Source organism: Diceros bicornis, chromosome 37, assembly GCF_020826845.1.
Source record: "Diceros bicornis minor isolate mBicDic1 chromosome 37, mDicBic1.mat.cur, whole genome shotgun sequence".
NCBI classification, from domain to species: domain Eukaryota; kingdom Metazoa; phylum Chordata; class Mammalia; order Perissodactyla; family Rhinocerotidae; genus Diceros; species Diceros bicornis.
In genome coordinates, this window is record NC_080776.1 from 8,454,575 (window position 1) to 8,480,129 (window position 25,555).

At 57.8% G+C, this 25,555-nt stretch overlaps 1 protein-coding gene across 1 annotated transcript in view; it reads right to left on the reverse strand.

Moving 5' to 3' along the window:
- The window catches only part of TNS1 (tensin 1), a 167,622-nt gene that overhangs the window by 95,384 nt on the left and 46,683 nt on the right, over positions 1 to 25,555 (reverse strand). Inside the window, exons 2-4 of the mRNA XM_058532966.1 lie at positions 16,523 to 16,564; positions 3,743 to 3,784; positions 2,864 to 2,914 (exon numbers count right to left, since the gene is read on the reverse strand). The gene's annotated coding sequence lies outside the window, so the exon portion shown is untranslated. The remainder of the gene's footprint in view (positions 1 to 2,863; positions 2,915 to 3,742; positions 3,785 to 16,522; positions 16,565 to 25,555) is intronic.

Genomic DNA, 25,555 nt, shown 5'->3' on the forward strand with positions numbered 1-25,555 from the left:
ACTCCTGCCAAGACAGAGATCAATAACAGAACTTTTGATCCAACTCCCTAGGCACCGAGAAGAACTCTCCCCTATCATCACCCCCAAAACACAGTCCTCTTTTGCTAAAAGGACACCATGAGAGGAAATTCCACAGCCTCCCCCAAACAGTGTCTGACTTCTCTATCAGGAAGTTCCTCCTGGTATCTAACCCTCACTCTTCCTGCTGCAGATCCAGCCAACTCTTTTTGTCTTGGTCCTCACGGCTGATCACCGCTCGGACACTCTCGAGCGGCTCAAGGTCTGCAACCCTAGGCTCCGTTATTCGCCGCATTCTTCTCCGCAGTGCAGCAAGGAGCGGGAACCCCAGGACCTGGGCGGGGTTGGTTCAGAGAACGACTGTGTGGGAAGAGTCCTGCCTTCCTTTGAGGTCCACAGACCAAACACAGCAGCTCCGGACCAAAAGAAAAGCCGTTTCCTGAGCCCCAGTCCCCAGGGAGCAAAGCTGGGAGGAGGGTCTGTGAGCAACACCAGGGGCTGTGTCAAGCAGCCAGAGATTGGTGACCAACCTACGTCAGGGGCCTAGCCCCATTCCAGCGTCTCCCCTGGGGGCTCCGGCCACCCCCTCCCTCCCACACCGGCCCCTGCAGCCACACCTCTTCCTCTCTCCTTCCTGCCCACCAGCCTGGATTTTTCCAAAACAAAGTGCGACACAGCACACCATCCACAAACTCCGCTCCACACCAGCCCCGTCAGAGGAAAACAGCCATTCCGGCCGTGAGTCCTGGGCCGCGGGCCAGAGACAGGAAAACAGCTCAACAAACAGGCACATTATCACAGCAGCAGGCCCAGGGCAGCAGCCGTGCCGCCTCGACCATGGGTCTCCTCACCCGGGCAGACTGCAGGGGGCCCGTGGCTGGGAAGGGGACCGACTTAGGGACCCTGGGGTCTGCCCACCTGGGACAGGTGCCTGGGAACCTTAAAAATTAGGCTTTCTCTCCTCCTTGGCGGTACGCAGGCCATGCTGGAATCTGCTCGCTTGTTCAGCCTTTCGCACTCCTTTAACTAGACTAACTAGACCAAAACTCATTCATGCCAGAGCAACAAAACTTTCTCCTAAAAAAAACCTCTAGTCCCAACTAAACGGACAACTCTTTCCTCCCCAGGACCAAAGTCATACACACCCTCGCATCAAAAAGTTCTTCATGATGTCTCACTTCACTCTCTCTTGCTGCACTTTCCCTTATAAGATCTGTCAGGCCCAGGCTGGGGTTGTGGGAACAGCAGCTCCAGGAGTCGGCTTATAAGAGTGTCCAGACCATTGGCTAAAAGGTGTGGTTCCCGCACCACCATCTTGTCCCCCAGGCAAGGGTTGGGAGCCCTAGATAACACCAGAGCCACGCAGCGGTCCCAGGAAGGGATGGAGAAGGCCTTCATCAGCTCATTGAGCCCCTTCAAGCCTCTGTTTCCTGATCTATAAAATGGGTCCATAGCATCTGCCATGGGCGGTGTCATGGGGACCAAAAACACCCAGCCCAGCTCCTGGCCCTTAGACAAAATAACAGTAGTAAGAATGGCTAATGTTTATTGAGCACATATTGTGTGCTTTGTGTATATTAAGCTAGTTAATCCTCAGCAGCAGGCACACACAAAAAATTAATTTCTATCCTGCACCCCAGCCCCAGAAACATCACAAGCTCGGACAAAGGTCCCTCCCCAACAGGTGTAGTCCACGCCCACAGGACCCGCACATACCTTGAACAGAGCCTTCCCCACTAATTTGAGAGCCATGCTCCTGTTCCTCCTGGAGGGCCCCGGGCGGCCCCAGGGACCCTCCGCCTTGCAGGGCTGGCCGTGCAGGGCTGTCCCCCGGCAATGAGGCAGTGGCAAGTGGGCTCACCGCAGAAGTGCGGCCGCCTGCAGGAGCTGCCTCCTGCTCCCCAGCACCTCCCTCTGGGGCCCTCCTCACTGTGGGTCAGGCAGCTGTCAGATGATAGGGCCTCATGCCATCAACAGCTCCCCCCTTGCCAACCGCCAAAACCACTCCCTGTTCCTCTGCAGATCAGAGCGGGCGAGGATGGAGAGGCCCGCGCAGGGGCAATTGTCAGAGAAGGGTGAGGGAGAAAGAGAAAGGCCCAACTGTGTCGGACATCCTTCCCTGGGGTGTGAGGACCAGCCCAGATACAAGCACTGCTCAAAGCAGGGTCCCGGGAGAGCCCCTCTGCCCTCCTCTGGGGTCCCTCCATGTAAGGAATTTGCCCACTGCCCCCCAGCAAAAATGCATGGCAGGGGGAGCCCAGGGGGACCAGCCGGCCCATCCTCCAGCTTCCCCCCGAATCAATGGCATTTAAGCCACAGAAAGGCTTCTGCCATTTTCAAAGACTCCTCTCTCCAAAGAAGCAGAGCCTGCAATTCCCCAAGGTCTGCTGAGCCTCTAAGAGCCCGGGAGTCCCTCTTCTTCTCTGCCTTGAGTCCCTCTTGCTGCGGTATTGCCCACCCCCCTTTCCTTACCTTGGTGACTGCTCACCACCAAGCCAGGCTCGCAGGGCACGCCCTCTCTCTCCTCCCTCCGCCCCCTGGAGCCCTGAGGTCTGGCAAAGTGATGGCAAAGGAGCTCTGGATCCAGCTGAGCCGGAGGCCAAAGCCACGACGGAGGCCGAGTGCGGAGGCCCAATGCGTAAGGAAACGGGGCCTGCTCACCCTCCCAGCCCCTCCTCCCCTGCTCCGCCTGCCCAGCAATCGAGCTGAGCACCCCTGCCGGGCCTTCTGGAGAGGAGGCAAGGGAGCCCCCCCAAACAAGACAGGTGGGAGACATCATCCATCTCCCCCCACCCCCTGGGCACGAAGGCCCGCCACATCCTTCTCCTCCCCTGCCCATACTCACGTCTCCCTCAAGGCTTTTCCCTGTGCTTCCACCCCGGAAGGCTCCTTCTCCCTGGAGACAGAGAAAAGGCAGTCAGAGCGGGGAGCCCGGGAAAGTCATCCAAAGGCTCCAGGTCTTTCACCGGCTGCGGTTGGCAGGGGTGGGGGGGGGTGCAGGGGTAGGCAGGGGCCGGGGGAGAGGGGTCTGGGAGGGGACTTGGTTGTTTAACATTTCTTTATCCACTAAAGGCCCCTCAGAGCTAACCACACCCTCTCATTTGTGGCTCACGACCACTCCTGTAGGAGATACTATTAGTCCCATTCTGCAGACAAGAAAACTGGGGCACAGAGAGGCTCATGACGTGCCTGCAGTCACACAGCTAGAACCTTGGAGGAGTCAGGATTTGAACCCAAGCCCTCCATCTCCAAGCCCGTTATTCCGTGCCGGCCACTGCCAGGAGACGCTTCTCGGCTGCTGACCTCAGTTTCCCCATTCACTGCATGACCCACCCACTTTCTTCCCCTCCTCCTCCATGCAGCCTCCAGGAAAGTGTCTCTCTGCTAAGTCAGAAAGATCTGTTTGGAAAGATCTGCCCAGCTTTCTCACATTCTACATATTTAATAAAGCCCACATTTAACCACCAGCCTCTCCCTCTCGGCCCCCACCCCTGCCTCGCCCTCTCCGTCGGCCTGGTTCCCCAGCAATCCATTTCCTAACACACAGGGACGGTCAGATGCCAGGCTCTCGACGACCCACATCCCCACCACGACCCCCACGTTCCCCACGTCTACTCCAGAAGGAAGTCTCCAAACACCTCTGTCCACTTTCCCCCTAATCCACCTTCTGCCTTCCAGCGTCCCCAGGCCGTCCCCTGCCAGCCCGCCATCTGCTGTCACTCACCGTGTCCACTACATTCTTCGGTGCACTCTCCGTGTTGACGGGCTGCGGACAAACGGAGAAGACAGTGTGAGGCCTCAGGGCACATGTCCCCGGATTGGCTCCGTCCCCAGGGCTGGTGGCCGGGCGGGCAGAACGCCTCCTGAGACAAGGCCAATGACGCCAATCCAAGACTCAGACAGAACCTGGCTGGTCCAAGCTTGGGGGTCAGAGTTTGGAAAACGAGAAACAATCCTGTTGGTACTAGAACCACCCAGCTCGACAAACCTCACCAAGGCCTCTGGCTCGGACAGTCGCTGACCCCCAGAGCAAGTAAGGGTTCTCGTCCTACGCTGGGGGTTTTCACCAACAGTGGTGCATTTATTCACAAGAACCCCAAGTCGGTGCCATCACTGCCTTTGAGCCCCACTTTACAGATAAGAGGTTAAATGAGTGGCCTCAAGTCATCCACTACTGATGGGAACAACAGGATCTGAACCCCATCTTGGGGCTCTGTGCTTCACAGGCCTTGTGTGAAATCACAGTAGCCAGGATGCAAGGCCTGCAGGGGTCCTAACTCCTCAGTGGGCTTTCAAGGCCCCCCACCACTGGCCCTTGCCCCTCGCAGACCTCGATTTCCATGCCCAAAAGCTCTGCTCCATCCGGACCTGCCCTCAAACTCCCTTGCTTATTCCCACATCCAGGCCTTGGCTTGTGGAATGGCTTTCCCTCTTTTCCTACAAGCTCTCCTCCTCCATGAAGCCCTCCCTGCACTCCCCAGCAAGGGAGACTCTCTCTCCCACCTCAGAACTCCAAAAAGCCTTGCGGTCTGGGCTACTTATCTGGTCTTTCGCATATAAACAGTCTCATTCTCATCGTGGGTATATGTCTTGTTCCTCAACTATTATTTTATTTGTAATTTTTCTCCCACCTGCCTCCAAAACAAATTCAAAGCAGCAGTTTTACCAACTCGGTTCCCACATCCCTCCTGCCAGGGACTGTGATTCATGCACAGCGGGTCATCAATAAACACCTGGGGTCTGATCCCGTCCCTCACCCCGTGCCATCCTTCCCCTGCCCAGACCAACAGAGGTGCTTCCTGCTAAAAGCATCCCAAGAAGGGGGCTCCTCGGACCTCCCCATAACAGGAGAGAAACTTCCCGTTCCAGGTCCACGTCCCGACCGCAGTCACTAGGGCTCCGTTCCGAACTGAGTGAGGTGATCAGAGGGGCCCTGGAGTCACGCAGAAGGACACGAGCACGACTGTCAAGGCTAACATCTTTGCTGAGATGAGCATGGACCAGGGTAAGAACAGGAAGCACCTGCCCCAATCCCATCCCTGCACCTGAGGGGTGAGCTGTTCAGGTGTGAAGACAGGGGGATGGACAGAATGGCCTCTGAAAGGTTCTAGCATCTGGGAGGAGAACTGCGCCAAGATGGCACAGAGGAAGAGAGGCGCTGAGCAGAAGGCAGGAGAGCTCTTTCTGGAAACAGCCCAGCCTTTACCCCTGCATCCTGGAAGACGGGAGGCTGAGGCCAAAACTTCCTTCCAGGGGATGAAACCTCCTGAGTAGCTTAGGGCCAAGGCAGTCGGGACGGTTGAGGGAGGATGAGGTCCAGGAATGGGGTAGGAGGCGGTGAGGCAGCTCAGCCAGCCCCCAGGTCGGCCCCCTTGGAGTCTGAGGATGGTCTGGAGGAGGAATAAAGAGGCCACACTCTGTCCCCTCCCAGCCCAGTCCCAATCCTCATCCAGCCACCTTCCGGAGCCCCCACTTCTGAGCGGTAGGCCACTGGGCAGGGGGCAGATGAGCCCACCAGGAAATCCCCAGGGATCTCTGCCCCAGACTGAGCTCCAGGAGCCGCCGCTCATCGGGACCAGGTTCCCCCCTCAGCCTCCAACCACCCCCCCGGCCCCACCCAGGGGAGTCCTCCACCACAGCGCCAGCCACCCCCGCCCTCTGACCCCCGCCTGCCTCCGCTGGTCCAGGGCTCTGTGACGCCCCCATGGAGCCCATGGGCTGGGCAGGATGGCCCAACCGCCTCCTCTCTGAGCGGCTCTGGTCTCCGTGGGGAGGAGGGCTCCTGCAGGGCAGATCACAGGGACCTTCTAGTGCAGAGTCTACGCAGCAGAACTGAGATTCGAACCCAGATCTCCCAACTCCCAAGTCCTCACTCTCAACAGTCTGCTTAACCAGCACCCCTAGACAGCGGGGTTCAGGAAGGACAGAAATGGGTGGGATGGGGAAGCTGGAGACAAAGGACCCACCCCTGGCCCAGCCTCCTAGGAGACCCCGACTCTCGGCAGAGCAGAGTGTGCCCCAGAATCACCTGCAGGGCTGGTGACACACAGGCGGCCGGGCCCCCCTGGGGGGTCTGCTCCAGGAGACCCACAGTGGGACCCGAGAGCGTGCATTTCTAACAGGTGTCCAGGTCCGGGGATGACACTGAAAACCACTGGTCTAAGCGACCAGCACCGGCAGCAACCACCGGCCGTGTCCTGACTCTCCCTACCAGGAACTGTGCGACCTCAAGCAGGCCACCGGCCGGCCGCTCGGCCACAGGCCTGTGGCGCGATTTTGAGAGACTCCAAGGAGACAGGCACATAGAGCACTTAGAACAGGGCCTGGGACTTAGGAAGCTCTCGATAAATGTTGCCATTCTTTATCATCTCCGCCCTGCCCACTCCCAAGGCCCAGGCCGTCTCCTGGCCAGCCCTGCCCCACCTTGACCCTCCCGCCCCACCCCTCCTGGGTCTGGCACAGTGCAGCCCAGGGAGCCGGAATCAATATTAGAAACCACGGGCCTCAGCAGTCAAGAGAAGCTTGCCTCCTGCCAGCATCAGCTGAGCACCAGCCCCTCTGCCCCCACCCTCCCCCGGGGCCAGCTGGAGGCCGGCCACAGGCCAGCCATCGGACGCCTCCAACTTACTGGTCGAGATGCTTTCTGAGGAGCTAAAAATTTCCAAAAACCTCTCCTGACCTGAACCCCACTGCAGTGTTTGCAAACATGGCCCAGCAGGCTCCCCACCCCGCCCCTCCACCCCAATCTCCCGGGACTGAAGTCCTGCCTCTCTGTTTCCCAGGCGCTGCCAGCTCCCAGGGCTACTGGGAATTGAAAGAGCCAAGGGACTGGGAACAGGAGGGCAGGGTCCCCCGTGAGGCCGCCCCGGCCCCAGGCCCTGTAGGGGGGCTTGGGTTTGCTACAGGGAAGCCCCTAGGCCACCCTGAGCTGTGGCCTCCCGAGGCAGCAGGCCCAGAAATCCAATGGCTGGCAGACCCACCAGACCTCGGCTGTCACCCTACCTTCAGCATGCAGACACACGCGCACACACACACTTTCCCTGGTTTATTTTTCTTCTTAGAACTGATCACTCCCCAACACACTATATATGTTACTCACTTATCTCATTTAGTTTCTGCCTCTCCCACTAAAATGTAAGTTCCCATGACCCCTAGAGCCTAGAGCTGTGCGTAACACACCGCAGGCCCTCAGAAAATATCTAGTGAGTGAATTAACCAAGAGAGCCCCTCACCCCTTCCCGGGCCCCCCAACCATGCTGATCATTGACAATACAGCTGGACCTCCAGGGACCCGCTGGAACCACAGCCCCTGATCTCCATCTTTCCTTAGATTTTGGTCAGGACCTTCCTACACCCACCACACACAAACACACACACACACACCGTCCTTGCACACCGCTCCTCAGAACATCAGCTCTGATGTTCTTCACAGATGGGGAAACTGAGGTGCACAGAGGTATGACTCGCCCGGCCTTTCACAATGAGGTTCATGGCAGGACTGGGGCTGGTGACCGGGTCTTGAAAAGCCCCCTGTTGAGCTCACCTGGCGGCCCCTCGCCCCAGGCCTCAGCCAGCCTGTGGGCAGGGTTAGCCGGGTGCCTCGCTGCAGGCTCCTCCCCTCCTTCCCCGTCAGGCTCAGCTGCAGAGGATACAGCAGAGGGAGCGCGGACAGGGCTGGCACCCCCCATCTGGCCCCACCCACTGCCCAGTCCCAGGACCAAACCTGGATCTTAAGGACCCGGGCTCCCCAAAGCTGAGGGCAGTTGACTCACAGCCCCACTGGGGGTCTTGCAGGACCCCGCCTGCCCCCAAGCAGGACAACCGGAATCCAGCCGGTGAGCAGGGGGCAGGGTTTCGATCTAGTGTCACTTGGCAGCCAAGCCTTGCTCATCGTGGACGACTCTGCTCTGGGGTCTCAAACCCGGGAGACTGAAGCAGGGCAGGGACGAGGGTGAGGCGCTTAGGGCAGGAAATTTGGGGAGGCATTCCCTCTCAGGGTGCTGAAACTGTACGTGCAAACCCCGAGAGCAACGCCCCCTCACATTGCCCCCTAGGTGCCTCACCTGCCTTACCTCTTCCCCGCCCTGGTCGGGAGATACCTCTCCATAATGTCAACACGATGACAACAATTACTCCTTAGGGGCTAATGGTGCCCTGGGCAGGGTATTAAGCTCTTGCCTTCAGGATCCTCAACCCTCACAACCAATGCTCACAAGGTAAGCACTACCCCATTTTATAGCTGAGGAGACTGAGGGTCTGAGAGATGAAATAACTTGCCCAAGGTTACCCAGCCAGCAGGTAGGAGAGCTGGGATCTGAACCCTGATCCTTTCATCCCTTTGTGCTCTGTCTCCTCTCCTGGAGACGGTCTTCATTCAGTCTCTCTTATTCTTAATCAACTGCCCTCCTGTTGGGAACAAGTTTTCTGCGACTTCAAGACTAATTGTCTCAGGTCCTCAGGAGGAAGAGACTTCTTCACTACACTTCCATAGGAAGAGGAGGAAACGGGCTGCAGCAGGAGAGACTGAGATCAGACATCAGAGAGAACTTCCTGAATGTGAGGGGTTGTGAACCACAGGGTGGATAAGGGAAGCTACACATCCTTTCCTCAATTTTTTTCCAAAAAAAGACATGCATGCCCTCTCCATGCATGCATGAACCCACCCCCAACCATGTGGGCCTAGGAGAGGCCATCCTGCAGAGGCTGGGGGGTGGTGGGAATGGCTGCTGGGAGGTTCGGGCAGTGGGACACGTCGGTGGCCTGCAGGGAGGGTGGGCTGGGAAAAAATGTATCTGTGGGCTGCTGTTTTGGAGGAAGGAAAAGGCAAAGGGCCATAGCCGGTGGGGGGAGGTGCCCAAGCCCGGGGCTGGGGGGAGGGGGGCTGGCGCAGAATGCGGACTCAGCCTCCGGAGGAACATTCCGTCCAGAAATTCCTCACACCCTCCCCCCTTCCCCCTCCAGGCCTCCCCACTCTTGCCCCCTGGGAGGCCTGGAATCTGGGCAGTTTTTCGGGCCACAAAAGACCCCATGACATCACATCTACTGCCATCTCCAAGAACTGTGAGGTCACGGGCCGAGCCGCCTAGCAGGAGGGGAGGGGAGCTGGCTGCAGGGCTGGTGGGGCCGGAACGTCCTCGGGCCCCAGGACCCGGAGCAAGTTATTCCAGGCTCACTTGTTCCAAAAATAGAACCCTGAGCAGATGGAGGGAGGGGCTGAAAGCAGACGGGAAGAGCAGGGAAGCGCCACTGACGGGGCACTTAGAGGGGCGTGGCAGGGATGGCACATGACAGACCCCACGGCCCCTCCGGGGGGCCCATCAGTGTGATGGTAACCAGCAGCCGCAGAAGGAGCACTCGGAACTCCTCTTGGCAAACGAGGAAACAGTTTCCGGGGAGGTCGGCCTGCTCCATTCAAGCTCAGGCCTGCCCCTCAAAGCCGGCATTCACCCCTCGCCCCGCGTTATTTGCCTCCATCCTGGGAAGGGGCATCAGCACGGAGGGCAAAGGGCTGGAGGGAGGGCTGGGCCCGTACAGGGTGGGCGGGCAGCTGGCGGCCTGGGTCCCGCGAGTGAAGTTGCTCCAGGGGCCACATCCTCTCCCGGGCAGGCCGAGGCCACCAGAGATGAAGAACAGGCTGCAAGTGACTAAGTGGAATGTGACGCCTGATCTTCCCGCACCCCCCGGGGAGGGGCCTGGGCAAGCCCACTCCTGTTCTCAGCCCGGCCCCCAATTCACCCCAAGGGACTCAGCACTCAACTCCTGGCTGAGGCTGAGCAACTGCAGACACCCCCAACCGGCCCGCACGCGCTCACCTGGCTGGCCCGGGGCCAGGCTGGAATATCTCGTGCCCCCTCCTGCCACGCTCCCCCTTGGATGCTGCTCCGCCCCCCTCAGCCAGGGCACGCCCTTCTGGCTACCCTTGCTCAAATCCTCTCCACCCCACACTGAACACCTGCACCAGCCTCGCCTGTGTACCCAGCCCTCCTCCCAGCAGCCCCGTCACCGCCGGGCCACACCCCACAGCTGGCAGCAGAGTCCGGGCTCTCAAATCCTGCTTTGGGCCACTTCCCCACTCAAGCACCCGTAATGGCCCTTAGTGCTCGACTCATCAAGTTCAAGTTCCCCAGCCTGGCTTTTGGACTCCTCCCTTCCCTGGCCCCTTCCTCCTGGGGCAGACTCCACTGCCTTCCCCTCTCTCCTCTGTCTGCAGCCTCTGCTCACATCTCACTGCCCACCATTCCATTCCCGCACTCACGCTGTTCCCACCAGCAGCCCAGCTGGGGCCACCAAGGATGTGTTCCGGCCCAGGTGAGACAAGATTGCCTGGCCCCCTCAACCCCCAGCAACGACACACTGGCCAAAAATATTTATACTGGATTTGCCCCGGCCCCAGTAAGGCTTGGGAATTTGCACCAAGGCTCTACCGGCTCTGTTTCAGCCCTGCCACCTTCTTCCCTCCTCTCTTCCATTTGCTCAAATCTTACTAAACTGGTCTTGGAACAGGAGGCGGACTTCCTCAACCATCACAGCACAAATGATTGTTTCCTTCCCTGGACCCCAAGGCTACTTCTGGTCGGACCCCCCGAGTCGGTCACTAATTGGTTTCCACAATATTTTCTCTCTCGTCCCCACTGAACAGGTTCCCCCAGGGCAGGGCCCTTCAGCCGACTTGGGCCTCTCCCAGTGGGGGTCCCAGGGGATGACCTGACCTCCAGGCCCACGTCCCTTCACAGCCCAGCCCAAGCTCAGGACCTCAGTGGGCCACGAGGACTGCCACCTGCGCCCCCCCCAGGGAGGGAACCTGCCATCAGCACCCGCCCTAACAGGTGTCGGTGAGTATGTGTTCCCATGACAGATGTCGGGTCCCCCAGGCAGAACCTCTGGCCCATTTGAGACGCTAGAAAGCCTTTCTTTACACTCAAATCTCCTCTTCTTCTTAAGAACCTCCATCTACCACATTCTACTTCAGAGAAAATAAGCCAATTTGTCCTTCAAACATTCTCACCCCCATTCTGCGCCTGCCCCATATTTTCCCTCTGCAGACTAAGCAGCCTCAGGCGTTGCACAAAGTGGGATTTCTGACCTCCCTTGCCAGTCTGGGATTCCCCTTCAGAATCCTCTTTGGAACAGAACGCCCAGAGTTTGCCCTCTCCTTTGAAAATCAGGGCTCTCTCAGGCTCATCTCTCCTGGCATTGCTCCATTTTCCAGGAACTGCAGAGATGGCCGCCACGGCCCACTCAGCGCCCCAGCAGGAAATTCACCAGGGCCTTGAGTTCCAACTAACCGAAGAGACTACTAGCCGCTCTCCTTGATGGAGAGCAAGATGGCGGCATCAGGGGGCGGGGCTCCACGCTCCTCCGGACCAGTGAACATCACACCCTTCTCTTCTTCCCCAAGGCAGCCTGGTGCCTTCTGGCCCCAGACCTGACACTGGGACGCCCTGGGAAAGTCATTTCAAAATCTCATGGCCACGACCTCACGCCAATTAGGATGGCTACTATCAAAAAAACAGAAAAGAAAGAGTTCTGGCCAGGATGTGGAGAAATCAGAACCTTTGTGCACTATGGGTTGGAATATAAAATGGTATAGCCACTGTGGAAAACAGTATGGTGGTTCCTCAAAAAAAAAAATCAAAAATAGAATTACTGTATAATCCAGCAATCCCACTTCTGGGTATATACCAAAAAGAACTGAAATCAGAGGTTCAAAGACATATTTATACACCCATGTTCATAGCAGCAGCATTCACAATAGCCAAAATGTGGAAGTAACCCAAGTGTCCACTGACAGATGAATGGATAAGCAAAGTGTGGTACATCCATACGATGCAATATTATTCAGTCTTAAAAAGGAAGGAAATGTTGATACGTGCTACAACATGGATGACCCTTGAGGACATTATGCTGAGTGAAATAAGCCAGTCACAAAAGGACAAATATTGTATGAGATACTTAGAGTCATCAAATTCGTAGAGAGAGAAAATAGGATGGTGGTTGCCAGGGAGTGGGGGGAATGGGGAGTTATTGTTTAATGGGTACAGAATTTTTCATTTTACAAGATGAAAAGGTTCTGGAGATAGATGGGTGACAGTTACACAATGACGTGAATGTACTTAACACCACTGACTGCACTCAAAGAATGGTTAAAATGGTCAATTTCATGTTACGTGTATTTTACCACAATTTAAAAAAAAAAAAATGAGTCAAAAAAAAAAAAAAAACTCCCAAGGCCTCAGTTTCCTTACCTGAAAAAGAGCAGGAATGGACTAGATGGATCTCAAGTTCTCTGTGGCTCCGTGCCTACTCCATCCCAACCTGCCTTCTGGAAGGCCTGGCAGCCCCAGCATTAGAACAGTGCCCGGCACAGGGAGGCCCTCAGAGACATTTGCTGGTAGGATGGATGCAGGCAGATGGAGGACAGACCCTCCTCTAAGTCCCAGGCCCACCAGCAAACAGAGAAGCTGGCTAGGTGGACTCGTGGTTGGCGCTGTTTAGAAGAAGTCCGGGAGAAGTCCACCTGGCTGCATCAATACTGACATCAGCAGCAAGCACTGAGGATATCCAGAGAGACCGCAGAACCGGGCACCCACCACCCCTCTCCTGACCCAGCCCCACTGCTGTGCGGCCATGAACCAGTCACCCGCCTCTTCTGAGCCCTGGCTGCTCCTCTGCACGACGTGCTCCTCCCGCCAACCCAGCGCCACCTGCCCAGACCTCCACACAAGTCAGCGTGGGCTCTGAGTGGCCCAGTGTCAGGGGAAGGGCTTCGGAAACCACAGGGGCTGTGCAAGTGACAGTGACGTTTGCCATCATCGATGGTTACGAGGGTGGACGATGGTGCCCGACTGCTGAGTTGGAATCCCAGGTCCCCCTCTGAATAGCTCTGTGGCCTTAAGCCTCAGTTCTTCATCTGTGAAGTTGGTGTAATCACAGCCCCTCCCTCACTGCGTCGTTGTGAAGAATAGAGAAGTTCATTTTTGCACAGCTTTCAGAACAATGTCAGCAAATAGAAAGTTCCACACAAGGGTTAACTTTTCCCTAAGCAGCCTGGCCATCCCGTTGCCCATTCACCTCCTCCCCCAAAGACCCCCCACCCACCTCCGACTGTTCCACAAGGACGCTGCAGCACCGGCCACGAGGCTGGCCCGTGGACGGGGAGCAGTGTCCACACGTTGCTCCCCAGCCCAGGTCTCCCGGGTGCCAGGCCGCGTGCGCAGAAGGGCTCAACGTCCGGCCGACCTCGGGGGCCACTCCACTTGGCTAGCACCCTCGGGAAATTCCTTTCGACTCTCATTTTTCAGAAGTTGAGAAAAGCTGCTTCAGCTCTTTCCAAGGATCAGGAGCGGCCGTGGCCAACAAGCCCTCTCCCCGCTCCATCCTGCCCCCCGCCAGGGGACCCCACAGGAGGAAGGTGACCCTAGGACCCTTCCACCCAAGGCCTTGGGCAACGTCTGTTGAGTAAGATGAAAACACGGGTTGAAGATTAAGCCACTTTGCCCTGGCTGGCCTGGCACAGGCTGGAAAGTGTGTTGGCCGGCAAGAGCCCAGAGGCTGGGCAGAAATCCTGTGCCCCGGGATGAGGGGCCCCGACCCCAGGGGAACAGGATTTAAGCAAGATGGGGTGAGAAGGCCAGAGGGAGGGGTGGGGACACGGAGAAAACTGGACAAACAGAGAGATAGATAGTGTGAGGCCAGGGGGAGGGGCCAGGGAGGCGGCCCCCAGGCCTGCGGAGCTGAAGGGCAGGCGGCAGATGGAACAGGAAGGAGAGACGCAGACGCCCTTTCCTCCTCGCGTGAACCTGCTTGGAGCGCCCGCCTCGCCCGCCTCGCCTGCCACCGTGAGGAAACAGGTGCTGAGTGCTCTGGGGAAGCCAGACTTTCTCCCGGCTTCCCCTGGGCCACTGTCCCACTCCCTGGGACAGTAGAGCTTCCAGCTGGAGGCCGGCCCCCCGCAGACCCCCACCGCCCGTCAGCGAGCCAGGGAGTAAGAGGAACGCGGTCCTTTCTATTTCTGCACCATGCATCCGGCAGAAGGCCTTTCTTCCAGCCACTCAATAAACACGTATTGAGTACCTACTGTGTCCCAGACAGTGGGGATACAGCAATAAACAGATAAAAATCCCTTCTCAGCATGGAGTTTACATGCTGGCCTGGGGGCAGCCTCTTAAACAAGATATGTAAGTAAAGGCGTAGCATATCAGACGGTGATCTGTGCTGAGGGGCAAAGAAAGCAGAGAAGGGAGATGGGGTCACTGGGGGAAGGGAAATACTGACACTTGAGTAAGAGTGGGAGGAGGAAAGCAGCCTTGCAGGTATCTGCAGGAAGAGCGTTCCAGGCAGAGGGAACAGCAAGTGCAAAGGCCCTGAGGCAGCATCGTGCCTGGTATGTTCAAGGACCAGCAAGAAGACCAGGTGGCTGGAGCAGCGTGAGGAAGGGAGAGAGCTTCTAGAAGGAGATGAGGTCAGAGAGGAAACCTGTCCTGTAAGGTTGTGCAGGCCCACGGAAGAACCTCGGCCTTTTACTCCAAGTGAGGTGGGCAGCCATTGGAGAGTTATGAATACAGAATAATTAAACGGGTTAATTTGCTCTTTTTATTCTCTTGACAACGTTACAGGGTAGGTACTATTACTAATTCCCAACCTGAAGAGGGGAAACTGCAGTCCAGAGAGGTTAAGCAATGTGTCCAAGGTCACACAGCCAGGGATAGGGGAGCCGGATCCAGAGAGAAGCAGCCTAACTCCCTCGCTCTGGACCACAGCTGGGGGGCAGGTTCTGCCTCGGGTGGGGGACCTCTGTGCACAACCTCCACCACGGGGTGGCTGATCCAACACCTGTGAAGGTCAGAGCCCCCTGCAGAGGTGGGGCGCGTCCCAGAGACGGGAAGCGTCCAGGACCTCGCACGGGCAGGACTCCTCCAACTGGAATGCCAGCCTATTCCCTCTCGTCCCGACCTCTGACCCCTCCTCATGTAAACAGAGCTCACGAGAGTCCCAGGCTTCTGCCTGGAGCTCCTAAACCCCGGCCCCCCCAGCCGACCTAGACCAGCCAAGGACAGCCTGTTCCCAGCGGCGAGGGGGCAGTGGGGTTGGAACGATGAGACGGACGCTCACCCCTCCTCACCCCCGCCCACCCACCCTCCCCGCTGTCCCTCCATCATCCCGGAGATTTCTCACGGCAGCTCCAAGCCAGGCCTGCACTCCGGTCCCATCCCCGCGGCACCCCCCGCCGCTGTCAGATGACCTTCCTCTGGGCTCCGTGAGAATAACACCCCACATCTGGAGCGGCACAGCTGGGCAGAGCTGGGCCCAGAAGGGTCGGAGCCCAGGAGACCAGGGAGGAGGGGCCCCTGCAAAGAAAGGAAACAGCTCAGAGAGAGCGGCCACAGGCTCCGGTCCACGGGGGGTCTATGTCACCAGTACTTTCCATACTTTATCTCATTCCGCCCACGACGCTAAATGGAAGGGACACTTATCAGCCCTGAGAAGGCCCCGGGAGCATCCAGTGCGACCCCTCTCTTTGACGGAAAGGGAAACTGAGGTCCAGAAAGAGGGCAGGACGGGCCCATTGTCACACAGCAAAGGGATGTTGAAGGAGAGCAGGAGAGCAGGAGAGCAGGGGGCCCAACTGAGATTCCAGCATGCCAGGTGGCTTCGAGGAAGCCACCACACAGGTGTGCACACACCTGCAACTGCCCGGGCCCCATGACACCCTGGCCCCTCCTCCAGACGCCCACCCCCATCAGCGTCATCACAGGCACCTCTGCACCCGCCGATTGGACTGTGCCCACAGGGGCCCAGCCCACACACGCACACACGCACTCATGCACACACGCACTCACGCAGCACCTGCACGTGTGCAGACCCCCTCCCCTCCAGCCTCCAGGGCCCTGCCTGCCTCCAAACCGGTGGGCGGGGAGCAGGAGGGGCCTCTGAAGGAGGAGAGGCAGGAGGACAACTCACAAGAGTCCTGCCCCTGTCCGTGCTTTTCTGGAAGCCTGACTGGGGGAGGGAGGCAGGAGAGAGGGACATGGAGAGAGAGTACAAAGCAGACTCAGCCAGGGGCCTCGGAGGTGGAACAGGCCACCTGACTGTGAGCCCAGGTGGATGAGCGCTGAGGTCAGGCCGTCCATCCCCCGCCTCCAGCCCAGGGGCACCTGACCCGGGGCCAGGCGGGGGGAAGGAGATGCCGCCCCCCTGGTCCTGCGAGCCCAGGACAACAGGCACCTGGCCAGGCCTCGAGACACTCGAGATGCCCTTTTATGGGTTGTTCCAAGGACTTAAGTCTCCAGATTGAAATAAGAGGCCCTGCCTCTCATCAGAAGGGACCTCATGACTCATTTCCTTCCAGTCCAGCTGCAGCCTCAGGACGAGGCCCCCTCCTCCTCCTCACCTAATGGCCCAGCACCCGTGGGGGCTACCAGCATGCTGGGTCTAAAGTAAGCTGTAGCCGGGTAGCCAAGGAAAGAGGGGAGGAGGGGCTGGGAGGGCAGGGACTGTCACTCACCGCCAGTTCATGGCTGGATGGAGGAATGCAGGGGGCAGCCACCTGTGGGAGGAACAGAGAAAGGGCCAGGTCAGCATCTTTCATCCCCACAGAAAACCAGGGCCTCCCAAGATCCTTCCACGGCCCCCACCTCCATCCAGACACCCCTTCCCTCAACCCAATGCATTGACACCCTCCAGTCTGAGACTGGGCTGACAGACAATGCAGCAACGTGGAAAAATGCTTAGGCAACAATGCTCCAAGGGGAGGGGAGCAGCAGAAGGCAAAAATGAAACACACAGCACAGTTCTTAAATTCTGTAAAAAATAGGCAGACGCTGAAAGACCGGAGGTCAACACACCAGGATTTTAACAACAGTAGGTTGAAAGGTGAAAAGAATAAGGATTTTTTTTTTTCGCTCTATGTTCTAAGTTTTCTACAATATGGTAAGATTGGTTTTAAATTTTTTCAAAACGTGTTTAAGACCTCTAGAAAAGGAAAAGTCATCTTCTCCGTTCTCCCCAATGCCAAGGTATCTGGCCCGAAGGTCAGAGCTGCAGACAGCTGGCAGAATTTCCCAGAGCGCGTGGGAAACAGGTTAGTGAAGGGCCCCTGCCCTTCCAGAGAAAGCTGCCCACATTGCTAATACATGTGGCAGGCCTTGAGGGGCAAAGCACCCTCCACGGGCGAGCTATTATTTTACTCATCACCCTCATCCTCCTCTCTGATGGGGGTCCGGGGGGCAACCTGGGCCTCCAGACAGAGCAGGAGGGTGGAGGGCTGGATGGCTCCCTATCCTGAGATAACATCCTCTTCCCCCCCGGCTGGGCAGCCAAACCACTGCCCTGACAATTAGCAGGGGCCTTTATCAGAGACTCAAAGTGTTCCTCATTTCTAGCTGGGACACGTTTTTCTTGGAGCTCATACCTCAATCTTGGCTCCAATTCCCGACCCGAGCACCAGGCAGGGGGCCCACAGAGGGGACGGAGGGGGAGGCTCTCCCTGGGACATGAGGGTGTCTGGGCACAAGCTATGGATGGCCGCTGGGGTGGCTGCCTCCCTGCCCCAGCCGCCACCCCAGTGGAGCAGTGATGGGGACAACCCACAGCCCGGCTGGAGCTGGCTGTTCAGAGAGGCCACCCTCAGCCAGGCCCTCCCTCCACCTGATCCCATTCTGTCGTCTGACCAGCCCAAAGGACCCCCAGCTTGACACACCAGCCTAGAAGAAGATAACGCCTGCGGGACCGTGTGCCCCGAGCTCTGGAAGGGGAGGAGAGGCTGGGAGTCTGCATCTAGTTATACTGCAGCCTCCCTGCCCGACTCACGCTCCAGCAAAGAGGCCTGAGCTGAGCCTCCGTATCTATCGCCCTGTACTTGTTACTCCAGGGCTCTTGGGAGAATCATCTATAAGGTCAAAAAAAACAGGAACAATATCTAGCACTTATTGAATATGTACTATATGACAGGCACTATTACCAATGCTTTACTCTTGTTAATTCATTTAATCCTTTCAACAACCCAATAAGGTAGGTCCTATTATACCTCCAGTTGAGATACAAGGGGCACAGAGAGGTTAAAAATTTGCCCAAGGTCACACAGCTGATCAGTGGGCAGGGGTGGGGTGGAGGGTGCCAGGAGAACAGACCAGGAGGGAAGAGACGGTCCGGGAGGTGGCTGCAGCCCGCAGGGTGCCTTGCCTGCCCTGCCCACGAGACAAGGTCTCAGCCATGGGGACACTGTTGTCCCTGCCAGGCACCTTCAGGGCAGGAGTCCTGCATCTAGTAGTGGCCTCCTCCCCATCTCCCCTCGCCCCACAGCCCCAAACCCCAATCTGGGGCTTGTAGGTTTCAACCTCACAGAGCCAGGCCCCCAGTGTCTCCTTTCCCCACTCCCTCTGTCACCCATAGGTCCCCCAGACCCTGGGTGGGAACACGTCAATCCGCAGGATAGCGCCCTGCCCTGCTCCTTTCTTGGGAGCTGGAGCTGAGCAGGGCTGGGAAACTGAATGCAGGACCGAGCTACAAGCTGGGGGATGCTGCGGCTGCTGTCACGGCCTCCCAGACGTGGGCAAGTCCCATCCATGCCATCACCACCCCCTCCGTTACAAGAGGGTGGGTTTCTAGTCTCCATTCAGGACTGGGGATTGGGGAAGTGAGGGAGGGGGCTATGGACACATTTTGAGGCAGGGACAGAAGGGACAGGCGACCTCCAAGACAAGTGGCAGACCTCTCTCCCAGCGCCAGTCTAAGGCAGTAGAAAGAATGGGGCCCCAGAGGTCCGGACCCCAGCTCCCTTCCCTGTCTGCCGAGACAGACACATCCCCTAAGGATGTAGATCTGAGGGGCAGCTGTGGACCCCCAGTCAGAGGGTCTGATGCTTGGTGCCCCCTCGTGGCCTGCTGCCCCCCAGCGGCCTCCTCCGCCGGCCGCCCACAGCTGTGCATTCCAGGCCAGCGGGCCAGCCAGCCCACTAACTTTGTTGTGCGTTTCAGTGTTTCTTGTCTCTCTCCTTTTTTTTTTCAAGCAGAGAAATGTTTCCTTAAAAGGCTCTCTCCTTCCCTCCGGCACCCTGGCCCCTGGCCACCCTCTCAGGAGCCTGGAATGTGCCAGGGAGAGCCAGGGCCTCCTGCCACTCCGGGGCCCATGCCCTACGGCCTCTTACTCCTGGTGTCAGCAGTGACCACTCCCCCTGCTCCTTGGGGACCCAAGCTAGGAACCCTCCCTGTGCAGAAGGGGCAGATTCTGGGGTGTCTACAGGGGCTCCCAGGACAGCCCGTGAGCCATTCGCCTCCCCAGGGCTGGCAGCACAGGATTCCAGGGCTCAGACAAGGATGTCGGCCTCGGGGAAGCCTCTTTCCCCTGGTGCCCCTCCAGTGACCCATCTGCACTCTGGGGGCTGATGCTCAACCTTTCCACTCTGAAAAATGGAGCAGCAAAGGCTCCCTGTGCACTTGCTATATGCCAGGGACTGTTGTTCATACTTTCCATAAATTAACTCATTTAATTCTCCCAACAACCCCGAGCATCCCATTTCGTGGACGGGGAGACTGAGGCACAGAGAGGTTAATAAGCCGTCCAACAGAGGAGCTAGGGTGTAAACCCAGCAGCCTGGCGCCAGACAGAGTCGCGCTCCTGCCTCTCTGCTACGCCGACTCTCCTGTAGACACTGATTTCCACAGGGCCATTTAAAGGACCACAGCAACAGAAAGCTTACGGAGCGCAGCTCCGTGTCTGTTACCGTCCTGAGCTCTTCCTTGGACTCATTTGATCCCCATCGAAATTGCCTGGGGTGGATACTGTTGACTACCCCCATCTCACAGATGAGAAGCCAAGGACAGAAAGGGTACCGATTTGCCCAAGGCCCCTGCAGCAGAGCAGTCTGCTCCGGAGCCTGCGAGGCAGAGAGCTGGGGGTGTGGCAGGAGGCCAGTGTGACCAGGCCCACACGGGGCCGATGCCTGGCATCCATCAGCCCCCCTCCCACTAGCATTTTCTGAACTTCAAAGGTCCCTGGGCACAATGCCAATAGCAGGGCACACCCTTGGAGATTCCCCCAGGACGCGAGGGTCTAAAGCACCAGACAGGAGCCCAGGGGGGAGCTCCCCGCACGACCGGGCCCCTGCCCGCCTCTCCACTGTCATTCTGTGCCCATCCCCTTGTGCAGGACTCGAAGCCACAGGCAAGGGGTGGGCCCCTCTCTGTCCTTCCAACACACCTTGCTCTGTTCTTCCTCAGAGTCTCTGCCAATGCTGTTCCCTCTGCCTGGGACGCTCCCAACCCAGCTGTCTGCATAGCCGAGTCCTTCCCATCCCTGCAGCTCTGGCTTCCACGCCGCCACCCTGGAGAGACCCTCCCTGACTCCCATAAGTTACACGCACACGATATTCCCTCTCCTGCACTCAGCTCTGCCTTCGCAGACCTAATCGCAATTTGTCATTATAGATGTGTTTGTCTCCTCGTCTGTAACCTGCTTCCCCCTCCAGAAAACAAGCAGCATGAGGCAGGGGGCACATCTCCATCACCACGCTGGTCCAGCACATAGTAGGTGCACGTTAAACATTTGTGGAAAGAATGCAAGAGACTCAGGGCCTGAGGAAGGAAGGCACCCATAAGCACCAGTGGTAAAATCACTGCCATTTGTAAGCACCTACTGTGCGCCAGGCATATGCCTGTCTCTCTGAGACCCACAGAATAAGTAATATTGCTCCCATTTCACAGATGAAGAAACGGAGGCTCCAAGAGGTCATGACACTTGCCCGGGGTCAATCGGCTGGAAGAAGCGAGCGACAGGTGAAGTCTTGGTCCCTGGGGTCCAGGCTGCTGCTGTAGAGCAAGAGAGAACCCAGCAGCTGCCTAGCTGCCCCCTCACCTCACTGCCGGGCAAGTGGCAGGACCTGGTCCCCAGCTGGGCGACACTCCCATCCTCAGGTCTCAGCCTCCTAAAACCCCAGACTCCAAAGCCTGCCCATGGCTCCAAAGGGGCCCCCACACCCACATGCGCCTGGCCTGGGGGCTGGATGGGACAGCTGGCCTGCAGCCAAGACCAGAACCACTTGAGTCTCTGACTCCAGCATTTCATACAATCCTGAGCAGAAGAGTTCTTTTTTTTTTCCATCTCCCACTAGTCCCTTTTTTTATTGCAGTAAAATGTACATACCATAAAATTTACCATTTTAACCACTTCTAAGTGTACAATTCAGTGGCATGAAGTACATTTGCGATGCTGTACACTCATCGCGACTATTCATTTCAGAACCTTTCCATCATCCCAAACAGAGACCCCACATTCATTAAACACTGACTCCCCATTCCCCCACCCCCAGCCCCTGGTAACCTCAAATCTACCTTCTGTCTCTATGAATCTGCCTATTCGAGGCACCGCATAGAAGAGCAATCACATGGTATTTGCCTTTTTGTGTCTGGCTTATTTCACTTAGTGTTATGGGCTGAATTATATCCCCCAAAATTCAAATGTAGAAGTCCTGACCCTAGTACCTCAGAATACGGCTGTATTCAGAGATGGGGCCTTTAAAGAGGTGATTAAGTTAAAACGAGGCCATTAAGGTGGCCCTAATCCCATATGACTGGTGTCCTTATAAGAAGAGACCAAGACCCACAGAGGGAGGACCACGTGAGGACACAGTGAGAAGGCGGCCGCCTCCAAACCAAGGAGAGAGGCTCAGATGAAACCAACCCTGCCGGCCCCTTCATCTTGGACACCCAGCCTCCAGAATTGTGAGAAAATACATTTCTGTTGCTGAAGCCCAGTGTGCGGTATTTGGTTACGGCGGCCCTAGGAAACTAACACACTGGGCATGTCTCAAGACTCATTCACGATGCAGCAGGAATCAGAGCTGCATCCTTTTCAAGGCTGAATACTATTCCACTGTGTGAATACACCACATTGAGTTCATCCATCCATCCATCAACGGACACTCGGGTTGTTTCCAGAGAAGTTGTTGCTGACACCCACTTCACATCCCCGCCACAACAATTCCAGGCCCCCACCCCGAATGACACAACAAGGCAGGTGGAAGGGAAAGAAACTGGGGTTTGCAGATCACCTACTGTGTATCAATGAGCGGGGTGCTTTATACACAGTCTTTTATTTAGTCTTCTTGACAAGTTTTGGCGGTAAATAGGTTCAGAGAAGTTAAGCAACTTGCCCAAAGTCGAACAGCTAGTAGTAATGGCAGAAACAGAAGTGGCAGTCGCTAAAATACTCTGCACGCACACTGTGTGCCAGGCACCTGTATATAACATCCCTCCAGTCATGACCTCCCAAGGTAGGTTATTAGGATTCTCATCTTACAGGCTCTCAGGCAGCCCCCTCAACAATCTTGTGAGATCGGAGATGGCACGGCTAGCAAGTGACAGTGCCAGGGCTGCCACCTGGGCCTGCCTGACTCCAACACCCACTTTTCCCAGCACGCCACGCAGCCTCCACGGCCAGATGAGGCACTCACTGTGGCAGAGGTGCCAGAGGCTGGGGGCACTGAAGGCGGTCAGGGGTCTCGGGCAGGCTCCACGGAGGAGGGGGCACCTGAGCCAGGCCTCCAGGATGCATGGCCTTCGTTTGCCTGCTCTATGTCTCACCCGCTTCCCATGTAAGCCCCACGAGGGCAGGAGGCACAATGGTCACTGTCATCGAGAAGCCTCGCTCAGAGTCTGCAGCTCACTAGGTACGCGGATAAGGTTCTGAAAGGTGGAGATGGGGAGAGGGCGTCGCAGGTGGAAATAGTCACAGGAACAAGGTGTGGAGGTAGAATGCTTCCCATGTCAGAAGATCCCCCTTTGGCTGGGGAAGAGAGGGCACTTCAGGGCATATTGAAGGAGATGAAGGAAGAAGGCTGGCTGCAAACTCTCTTTCCAGGCTGGACCATGGGCAACTTTGAATGCCCAGCAAAGGAGGTAAGACTTTTGGCTGCTGGCACTGGGGAGCCATTGAAGGCACCTGAGTAGGAGAAGGACCAGGGAGAGGGGAAGGGTGGGGAGGTTGAGACATGCAAGAGACGTGCAGTAACATGAATAACAATGAGGCAGGGCCGGCCCAGTGGTGTAGTGGTTAAGTTCGCACGCTCCGCTTCGGCGGCCCGGGGTTTGCAGGTTCGGATCCCGGGCGTGGTATGAACCTACACACCACTCATCAAGCCATGCTGTGACGGCATCCCACATACAAAAAATAGAGCAAGATGGGCACAGATGTTAGCTCAGGGCCAATCTTCCTCACCAAAAAAAAATAACATAAAACAAAAATTTCAAATAATAATAATGAGTGGAAGGAAAAAGCGGAGGAGGAGCCACAAAGCCAAGACAAGGGGCCATCAGGCACCCTAAAACCTAGGGCCCCTCATCCCCACCCCAACAAAACAGACATCTAGACAAACCCCCTCCAGCCTCTACTTCTCTTCCCACACCCAGAGCCTGGGAGGCATGAGTCCCCCACTCCCAGGGGTGGACGGTCCCCCAACTTCCCTTCCCCCCCTTCACAGAGCGGGTCAACCTTGCCACAGCTCTGCCTGCTGCCGCTCACCCTCTGGACCCCGCTCAGGGAACCGGCGGCCAGGACGCAGCCATCCTCTGAGCCCCGGTCACTGAGGTGACACCAGAGGGCTCAAGAATAATCTAGACAATGATCCCAGAGGGATCCAGCCTGGCCCCCCCGTGACGGAGGAAAGAGCCAGATGCCCCCATCCGTGGACAGCCCAGCACGTGAGAGTTCATGTTACGAGTCCACCGGGCTCTATCAGGAAGGCCCCAGCCGGCCCCCGAGAGCCAGGCAAGGGCAGGCTGGGAGGGCCAGCCAAGTGGACCGAGGGACGGCCTGGGAGCCAGGGGGACGGCGAGCATGCACCACCCCCTTCAGGACCTGGGGATGCTCAACAAACACCATGGCGATGGCGGGGGATGAGGGGGGCAGAGGACAAGGCCAGGGGCCCTAGGGGCAGAGCCCCAGCATGCCTCCAAGACGTTGGCCTCTGGCCTCGCAGGCTGAGCATCAGACCCTGGGCAGGGGGGTCCTTGGAGGGAGGGGCCACTGCCCCAGCACCTTTTCCTCCCAGGCCCGTGTTCTCCCCTCCAGGCCGCCTGTCCTCCCCAGAGCTTGCTCGCAGCCTGCCTGGCTCTTTCCTTCCCTTATATAGAGTTCTCTTCGGCACCAGGAGAGGAACTGCATCAAGCTCCTGGAGGCAAGAAGGGGCCTGTTCACAGGGACACCCCGAGCTGAGGGGGGAGGCCATGTCCCAGCCCAGAGTCCCCTCGTAAGCCAGGGGGCCAGCTGGGGGCAGGGAGGGGGCCTGGGCCTTTCCCCAGACCCAGTACAGGCTCTGACTCAGAACCCGGGGCCGATGAGACACAGGGGAGTCCCGGAGGGCCAGCTCGGGGCACTGCCCCCAGGCCCCTCGCCCCACCCCGCACCCGAAATCCTCTGGGCCACACGCCTCTTGGACCACAGACCCATCAACCTGCTCCCCAAGCTCCAGCAGGGCCCCCTTCTCCCCAGTCCTCCCTCTTGTCTCGGACCCTCTTCTCAGGCCTCACAGGCCTCACTGGCCACCTCAGCCCAGTGCCAGCCTCTAGGCCGTGCAACACACTCAAGATGGGGCCCTCCAGACAGGGCGGTTTCTCTGCGGCAAACACCTCCCTGACCCCTGGCCACACCCACACATGGCCCTGACCTGCAGGAGGGGAGAGCCGGGCGTGCCCCACGACTCTAGAGTCCCGAGGAATGCGGTGTTTCAGGGCAGCCTGCAGCCAGAAGGCCCTGGTAACAGCAAAGGCGGTGGGCTGGGCCTGGCAGAGCATGCTGCAGGACCAGAGCGCCCCACCCACCAAAGCTGGTCCCCTCTGAGCCCTTGTGGAGGATGGCATGAGATGGCCAGAGGCCTTGCTGGTTGCGGAACTTCTTCTCTGAAGACTTGCCACCCCTAGAACGCAAGCTGAGACCCCAGCTCAGGGGCCACACCCACCCACCCCCAAAATCAGTGACTCCAGGAGGGCTGAGGTTGCACCCTAGGCTGGCCTTCTTAGGAGGAAACCCTAGTGAGCCGGAGAATCAGAGAAGTCAAGTTCAGCAAACCCACACCAAGCGCCTATGTGCCAGACCCTGGGAGCATAAAAGAGCAAGCCAGGGGTGCCAGAGGGGCCGGGCAACAGCCACAAAACAAGGGTGGGGCTCGCGGGGCCACAGGGCACCACCAGCAGGGGAGAGAAGGCACAGCCGGGCCCAGGGCTTCTCACCGGCCAGCATCCTGGACTCACGGCCCTGCCCCACCCTGCCTTCTCCTGGACTCCCCAGCTCAGCCACTGAGACCCCAGTCCCCCCGGCTGCTAAGCCAGAAGCCTGGGGGTCCGCGTGGACTCCTCCTCCCCCTCCCTCCCACCAAACCTGGCCAATTCCTCCTTCTAAATATCTCTCTGAGCCACCCCCTGCCCAGGGTCCTTAATCACAGAGATTATTGCCACAGCCTCCTGACACACGTCTCCCTGCCCTCAGTTGTGTCCCTCGACTCTGCTCTCCACTGGGCGGCCAGGGAACCATGTCTGAAACGCACCTC